Genomic DNA, 8,911 nt, shown 5'->3' with positions numbered 1-8,911 from the left:
AACCGGAATAATTGAAATCAATGCTTTCAAATCCTTTTCAAAAACAAACCTCAAATTAAACCCATCCGAATTCTCCAATAGTGCTTTTCTTCTATCGCAGTTGAAGCAAACATGCGCTACAAAATTTTTCCATAATAAAATTTCTCATCATCGAATTTGAAAAACTAAGATGGGTTTTGGCGTAGAAGGCGTTTTTTTTGCACACATGAACTATTTAGTTTTTTAACAGACATGTAAATTTTTTGAAAGCATCCATGCCGTGCGTGGGCTGAGCATGCCAAATTTTCTCTCGTTATTACACTTGTCTAACAAACCGGTAAGAATCAAATGGTGGAAATAGAAGGCATCCAGACTTTTAAGATCTCTGGGGAGCGGTGTTTATTTTTTGTAACTGGAACTTTTGTTATTCTTAAAACACAATTGGCGAATCTTGAAATCATAGCATGTGATTGTTTTCTACTTACATAATGATAAATTTGACAAAAATTAGTTGCCCCTTGTTTTTTAAAAGAAAGAAAAAATGTTTGGTCTTTTGATCCCCTTTGAGTAAAAAACTTTTAAGTCTACTTGGGACCCTTCTTCTAATTTTTTGTTCGCCTGGCCATTTGCGAAACTGCCGCGGTATTGCGAGCTGCTCTGCTTGCTGACAAGTGTCGTGGTGGCTCAGGTTTAGACGGCAGGTCTTCATGGACCGGTCCAGGTGCTTTCAAAAAAAATTTTGGACCACAATTTTCCTAAAAAAAGTTGAGTTGTACGATTCAAGACTCACACACTCTTTTTGGATCTCAAATAAGTTAAATTCAAAAACGGCGGAACTCTTTTTATGTTCTTCAGGTCTCCCTGGTTTGAAAAAGTTGAACACTACTTTTAGTTTTTTCCAAAAGCAAAACTTCAATTTAAACCGGTCAAACTTCTCCAAATTTTCATTTCTTGTATCACAGCTGATGTAAAAAAAACGCTACAAAAATGTTACAAAAACGCTACAAACTTGAGAAAAAAAGTTTCAATGAAGGTTTTTTTGAAAAAGTTGGATAAACGTTGGCTTACAATGTGATTTTTTTTTGCGCGTAAATTGTATTGAAACTCATTGTCTCACAATTTTTTTGAAAGTATCCATGCAGTGCGTGGGCTGAATTTGCCAAACAGTCTAATAAGTTTTGTTTTTTTTTTCCCAAAGGCAAGCTTCGTGTAATTGAGATTTTAAGTTTTGTCTTGCAAACAACGTTTCTCTCTAACAAAAAACAATAAAGGGATTGTCTTTGATGCAGAATACGCTTACATTTCCCAAAGTACACAGTTTAGTCTCTTTATGTGGACTATTCAAACTTTGTCGGCTTGGTTGCCACATTACGGATTATTCTAGTGCTTTTAGCTAGTATAATGGTAGTTGTAAAAGCCGTTCGTGTTGTTTCAGGGGGATATGACGCCTATTCAATTTTTCTAAACATAAAATTTTTTTTCGTTGTCAACTGATATTTGCTCACAGCTTTTGGCTTTTTTGCGTCGTAAGTTTGGCTTTTGGCTTTTTTGTTTTCTTCCGCTGCTAATTTTAAGTGCAAATGCCTTGCTTAACATGTTTACGGGACAATTCTCGTCTTCTGATTCTTTTTGATTTTTCTCTTAAACTTACTCCCCAAGTCTGAGTTTGTGAGTTTTATGGAGTTGAGCTTAGGGGGAAGCTCCTGTGCATTAGCGGCCACACAAAAAAATGACCCGGTAAAAGTCAGAGTTTAGATTTTTTCGCCGTTTTTCTTGAACTTTTTCAAAAAAAAACTTGGCTTGCAGAAAATGTTTTGAGCTTTCTTCTTTTTCTTTGTTCGCCTTGTTTTTTTTGCAATTACCATGCCATTGCGAGGGGCTCAGCTTGCTGAAAAAGCAGCGTTTTCTCCGTCCTGTTGTGACTAGTCGTAATGAACTAGTCCAGGTATTTTCAACATTTTTCAGGGCTTTTCTGAAGAGTAATCGCTAAGTTGCATTGTCCGATTCAAGAATCCATCACGTTTTTTGGATCTCAAATAAGTTAAATCCAAAAACGGCGGAACCTTTTTTATGTTCTTCCAGTCATTCTGGGTTGGAATAGTTGAAAACTACTTTTATTTTGAAATCCAAAAACAAAACTCCAGTTTACACCGGTCAAATTTCTCGAATTGTGATTTTCCTGTATCGCAGCTGATGCAAAATAACGCTACAAAGTTTTTCATTAAAAAAAACTTGATCAATGTTATTTTGAAAATGTTGGATGGGACTGGCTTACAATGTGATTTTTTTGCGCGTAAATTGTATTGAAAAACATGTTGTCTCACAATTTTTTTTGAAAGTATTCATGCTGTGGGCTAAATTTGCCAAATTTTCTATTTATTTTTGTTATTTTTGCGAAAGTAAATTGATTCTTTTTGATTTTTCTCTTAAGCTTACTCCCCAAGTCTGAGTTTGTGAGTTTTATGGAGTTAAGCTTAGGGGGAAGCTCCTGTGCATTAGCAGCCACACAAAAAACTTGACTAGGGAAAAGTCAAAGTTTTGATTTTTTTCATTGTTTTTCTTAAACTTTAAAAAAAAACGCTTGTCGCGCAGAAAATGCTTAGACTTTTCTTCTTTTTTTTGTTGGCCTTGCTTTTTCGGAAAATTTTGGTAAGAAATTTGGGAGAACTTTTTCGGAGAAAGAGTTGGGAGAGCTCGGAAAACCTTATAAACTTTTTAAAAATCCCCCCTCCCATCCACTCCTCGAGAAAATCCTAGATCATCCCCTGGCTCTTTGTGAACAAACATAAAAAGTTTTTTGATCATAAATAGGCACTAGCAAACGTTCAAAAAACAGCAAGATACTCAACAGTAGAAAAAACTATTGAGTGCGCAATAGTGCACTTAATTTGACTGACTTGCGTGAGATTAAATTAGCTGGTGTAAGTAGATTTTAATCTGTTTGTGATAAATAGTTAAACCTTTTCGATATGGTCAGATAAGTTTTTCATTAGATAAATTGCAATATCTCTCATCCTATATTGGACAACGATGATGGATTCGTTTTAACTTTATTCTTTCTCATCGATGAAGCTTTAAAAAGCTGAGAGGTCTCAGATATCATTTTCAAACAACCTAATAGCTTTCGAATCTATCAAAAAAATTAACATTGAAAACCCTGTGATGATGGAGTTTTTATTAAAATTCAGTGATTGTCTGCTACAAACCTTTGAACTGACACATGACACTGGAAACTTCCCTGTTATGTAACTGCACCCAATATGGCTCAAGAATAAAACATCTTTATCAATACAAAGGCTATCAATATCTTGAGATGTTTTAAAATGGTTTGAAGCCGTTGGTTAGATTAAAACTAAGAACGCGCTAAAAACAGATACCTGTATGTGACAGCACAAGTGACCTTTGTCAGTATCCTCAATCGTTTTTACAGCGTGTGAAATGTCGAAAAAATCATTCAGCCTGAAATATTGAGTTATTGCATTAGCAATTAAGAATACCAATGATAACTTTTTATTAATTTTAGTGTCTCGTATTGTATATATTTTTCTTCCTAATTGATATTCTTCTAAATTTTTGACCATTTTGACACATTTTTGTAGCCTTTGCTTGGTTATCTATGTGCTTTAGGGGATGAGCAAATTGTGAAAACTTCTTTACTCAAGACAGGTTCAATTTTGAAGTTTACGACATCGAAATTTTATTGTTTCTTTTTTTTAGCTGGCACGTTTTCGACGCATGAACGCCTCTGTTGTTTAATTGTCCAATCATTTAACCTGCTTATATTGCCGGTAGAGTCAATGTTCCGAGCCAGCGGCTAAAGTCTAAGTCACCTTTGATAAATTGATTGTTTTCATTCGAAACTACTAAATCTTTCCTTTACTTTATTCATCCTCACAACCTATCTAGATACCCCATTACTTAACGACGTACAAGTTGGAGACCCATTAACGCCGGTTCCAATTTCCTGCCTGCCAATATTGCTAAAAAACTTCAAAAATTTGACTAAATCTGAGGCCAAAACTACTTTCTATTCAATCATTCATTGGTCGTCCTAAAAAATCAACCTCAAAATAGAACTAAATTGTTTCCTTTATTGCTCTCAGATCCCTCGAAACATGCAAAAAGTTACCTCAATCATAGCGTTGTGCCTCCTGACCTTGATACTATCCGTGAGATGTGGCAATCGCCTGTAAGTATCAACCATTTGAATAATCATCAGCCAACTCAGTCTTAAGAACAATTTCAACGAGTTATTAGATCATCACTGGTTGATAAATCACCATTAAAAACTAGTGTAAAACTTAATTCAGCGATAAATAAGTGATGGTTCATTGTACCGAGTAAGCAAAGAATTAGCGAGGAGAAGCCAAATTTTCGGCCAGCAAAAATCAAACGCTGTCCAGGTCAATCCAATCATAGTGAAAGACTTGCATAAATCTTACAGATTCTTGAAAAATCATTAAAAAGAGCAAAGAATCTTCAAAATAGTTTCGGTCTGTTAAAAGAGAGTGAACCGATCTAATTACATAAGCATATCAGAAGTGTGCTTGAAGTCTCTCCACTTCGACAGATCAAGTTGAAAATTTTTTGAAATCTTGAGAAGACTTTCAAGTTTTTCAATTTATTTGAAAAACCATGAAATTTTTAAAAGGTATATAGGAAAAATAGATTATGTTTTTAAAAAACACTTCTTTACAATTAACGAGCAAAAAGATTCTCAAGGTTCTTCAAAAATCCAATATCAACATCAACATCAACAGCAACTTTCAAAACCAAATTTTCTTCATAAATTTAATTTAATTTAGAAGTGTCCAAATAAATTATCCAAAATTAGATTTTTGTTCCGACTTTCGATACGAAAGTAACGGAATATTTGTGCTCGGGGTGGGTTTTTTTTCTTCAGACAAATTTCGACTTTTTAACTAGCCATTTTTGACGGAATTTTAAAAAATCATTCAAAAGATATTGTTGTCCTGAGCTCAAATTTGAAAAGATATTTCACCTGTGATCTTTTTTCATAAAGTAATGGGGGTTTAAAGATTGCCATTTTGGCCAATTTGGGACAACTAACGCGAGAATCGTTCCAAATTGGTTGAAAGAAGGATATTTGCCTAATTGATTTGTTACAAGGAGCGAAATCTATCCTTTTGTTCTTTATATGGCGTGTGGGGTGATGATTTTTATTTAAAAAAATCCAATTTTTAGAAAAAAAAATTCATTTTATTTTTTTTATTTTTTTATTTTTTAATGTATTACTGCTCCATAAAGCTTGAAAAGGCAGTTGTAACATTCAGGGCTTCACCCTGATACGAGCAGTCTTGTTTGTTTTTGTCTCCATCTATCTAAGACCCAAAATTGAACTTTGATCCCAATTGTTGCCAGATCAAATGAGCATCAATTATCCTATTGTGAGAAATTGATAGATTGAAGAATCATGTTTCTGTGAACTTTGAGTAATTGGTTTTTGATGAATAACAGAATCGACAAAAAATTACTTTTTGAAGACTTTTTCTCCATCTGTTTAGAAAACATAGGAAACTCAGCTGTTTCAAATTATTTATTCGTTTTTTTTCTATATTTCTTTCAAATCTTAAATTCATCTTAAGAAATTGTTCAAAAATTTTTTCAAGCTGATTTATTTGAGTGTTTTTATTGACGAGTGAGCGCTTTCATTGTTCCGACTTTCGATAAGAAAGTAACGGAATATTTGTGCTCGGGGTGGGTTTTTTTTTCTTCAGACAAATTTCGACTTTTTAACTAGCCATTTTTGACGGAACTTTTTATATCATTCAAAAGGTAATGTTGTGCTGAGCTTAAATTTGAAAAGATATTTTACCTGCGATTATTTTTCGTAAAGTTATGAGGGTTCAAAGATTGCCATTTTGACCAATTTGGACAATTAACGCGCAATATAATCCGCGCTATTAACGCGTAAGCGAGATTTAATCCGTCATATAAACCGTTCCAAATTGGTTGAATGAAGCTTATTTGCCATAATTGATTTGAATGATTTGTTACAAGGAACGAAATCTATCTTTTTGTACTTTATATGGCGTGTGGGGGGATGATTTTCATTAAAAAAATCGAATTTTAGAAAAAAAAAATTCCTTTTATTTTATTTCATTTAATTTTTTTTATGTATTACTGCTGCGCAATAAACCTTAAAATGCAGTCGGAACATTCAGGGCTTCGCCCTGAAACGAGCAGTCTTGTTTACTATTTGTTATCATAGTCTTTTTCTACGGTTCTTTTTTCATACTTTTCACATACAACATTGTGATGAAGACTGACTAGAACGAAATAGTTTAAGTCGCTGAAATAATTAAGTACACATAATAGCGACTTGTGTTAGAAAACTATTAATTTATCACTAAATAAATATCACTAGTAACCTATCAATCAAAAATTATATAAATTAAGCTCAGGTCAATTTTTTAGTTCTAAGCTCAGGGCAACAAAACCTTTTGAATGATACAAATAAAAATCCGTCAAAAATGGCTTGTTGAAAAGACGAAATTGTTTATCTGAAGGACGAAAACTAACCCGGGGACAAATATTCTGTAATTTTCGTTATAAAAGTCAGAACAAAATTATCTCAAACAAAACATATCAGGCATAGTCGCAAAAGCATTGCATACTTTATTGTTCCAAAATTCCAATTTAGTACCAGACTAAACGATGCAGCAGCCTTACTGCTCAGTTTGACAAATCAATTCTTGTAGATGTCAATTGAGATAAACTTATAATTATGAAGAGAGTTGAGAGCAGCTCGAATTAACACGAAAGTTTCCTAAATGCTTCCCATTAGTTTTCCTTATACAGTTTTCAAACAGTTCATACGGCTTTAAAACCTTTTGGACCAATTTATAACGTCGAGATTTGCTTCATACTCTTGCATCTATGACCAGAATTTTATTATTTTGAAGAATTGTATGAGTGTTGCAATTCTTTTACTAATGGAAGAAAATTCGAAAACAAAAAAGAAACTTTTCTTCGAATATGTTTTGTGTTAAAAAACAAAAAATGTTTTTGGAGATGGCAGATTTAACAAATTAAGAAAAAAAACGATATATAAACCCTAGAAAATAAATATGATTGCTTAATACAGGCGTTGCAACTTAAAGTAGTAGGCTTCAATATCTGCTTTTCTGGTCAAGGTTATTGCCAAAAAACGTACACAACTTCAAAACTCAAGTTATACTTCTTAAATTAACTTTAAAAAAGTTAATTTCAACCAATAACTTTATTTAAAACTATTTTCAAAATTTTGAATTTGATTTCATTCTTGAATAACAGAGCTGAACATATTTTATATTGAAAAACGCTAGATAGAATATCTGTTTGAAATGTAACATGGTGCAATGTTTGATTTAGAGAAATTGAAATTTGAAAGTTGGTTTCTAGCCCAAAGTTAGTTCGATTGTAAGTCCAAATAGACTGCTTGCATCCGTCTGCCTTTTCAGGTCTTGAGCAGTAATAACAAGAGAAAAATAGGGTAAATAATTAATAAAACGTTAAAGTTTGAGATTTTTTGTGAAACTCATCCCCGGCACGCCATATAAATACAAAGAGATAATTTTTGCTCCAATGAACAAATCAATTATGGTAAATTAGCTTCCTTAACCAAATTGGAGCGTTTTCTAAGACTGATTGAATCTCCCTTTACGCGTTGATAGCGCGAAAGACATCGCGCTCAAAATTTCCCAACTTGGCTAAAATAGTAATATACAAACTTAATAAAAACTGATCACATGTGAAATATCTCTTCAAGTTAAAGCGCAGGATAACAATATCTTTTAAATGATATAAAAAAATTCCATCGAAAATGGCTAGACAATAAATCGAACTCTAACTGAAAAAAAAATCAACCCGGGTACAATTATTCTGTAATTTTTGTTAAAAAAAGTCGGATCAAAGGTATCTCAAACACAACATTTTCAGGCTTAATCGGAAATGCAATGTATACTTTATTGTTCCGAGTTTCCAATTTAGTTCCAAACTAAACAATGCAGCAACTTTATTGCTCAATTTGTCAAATCAAATCCTGTACATGGCAGTTGAGTTTGGCTGATAATTACGAAGAAAGCTGAGAGCAGCTCGGATTAACACAAAAAAATGCTAAATGCTTGTCATTACTTTTCCGTAAACAGTTTTCAACAGTTATTACGACTTAAAATTTTTTGGACCAACTCATAACATCAAGACTTGCTTCATACTCTTGAATTTATGAAGAAAATTTTATTTTTCCGAAGAACTGTGTGACTGTTGCAAACCTTTTACAAATAGAAAAAAAACTAAAAACGATTTCTTTTCAAATTCGTTTTTTGATTCAAAAAGAAAAATTGTTTTGGGAGATGATAGACTGAAAAATTTATTAGAAAAAATGATGTACAAACTCCAGAAAGTAAAAATGATTTCCGAACACAAACGTTGTAATCTAAAGTAGTAGGCTTTAAACTCAAGTTTATTGCCAAAAAACGTGAACAATTTCAAAATTCATTTTCACACTTTTAGTAATAACTTTTAAAAAATTTCATCTCAACCAAAAATTTTTTTTTTTCAAAGTTCAACTCAAATTTTCGAATAAGATTTCGTTCTTAAATAAAAAAACTAAAACCTACATTTGAAAACGATAAAAGATTGATAGGTTTGCGATAAAAGATTGATTAAAAAGGTTTGCAATTATTAAATCTCATTACGAGCCAAACTGTGCAATCTGTGCATTGTAAACGGATTCCGGGTCAAAATCAAATTTTTCGCGGAATCCGCAACATTGCTACGTTTCTTTGATCTTCTTTGCTGTTTTGGATTCAAAAAGTTAAAACCTTGTACCGCTCAAAGTCGCTCCAATATTAGGCAAATTTGCGAAATCGGCAACTGTGTTTGCGGAATCCAAAATAATTCGTGGTATCCACAAACAAATACTAAGACA

At 32.7% G+C, this 8,911-nt stretch overlaps 1 long non-coding RNA gene across 6 annotated transcripts in view; it reads left to right on the top strand.

The window, feature by feature from the left end:
* Positions 1-8,911, top strand: part of LOC134839536 (uncharacterized) — a 29,370-nt gene that overhangs the window by 4,718 nt on the left and 15,741 nt on the right. For 3 of the 6 annotated variants that reach the window (XR_010162381.1, XR_010162379.1, XR_010162380.1), the window contains exon 2: positions 3,607-4,168. This is a non-coding gene — a long non-coding RNA (uncharacterized LOC134839536). The remainder of the gene's footprint in view (positions 1-3,606; positions 4,169-8,911) is intronic. The other 3 variants (XR_010162384.1, XR_010162383.1, XR_010162382.1) reach the window with 1 other exon arrangement.

The sequence above is a fragment of the Symsagittifera roscoffensis genome, chromosome 2 (assembly GCF_963678635.1).
Source record: "Symsagittifera roscoffensis chromosome 2, txSymRosc1.1, whole genome shotgun sequence".
Classification (NCBI taxonomy): Eukaryota; Metazoa; Xenacoelomorpha; order Acoela; family Convolutidae; genus Symsagittifera; species Symsagittifera roscoffensis.
Note: the sequence above shows the minus strand (reverse complement) of the source record. Positions and strands in the feature narration are given on the sequence as shown.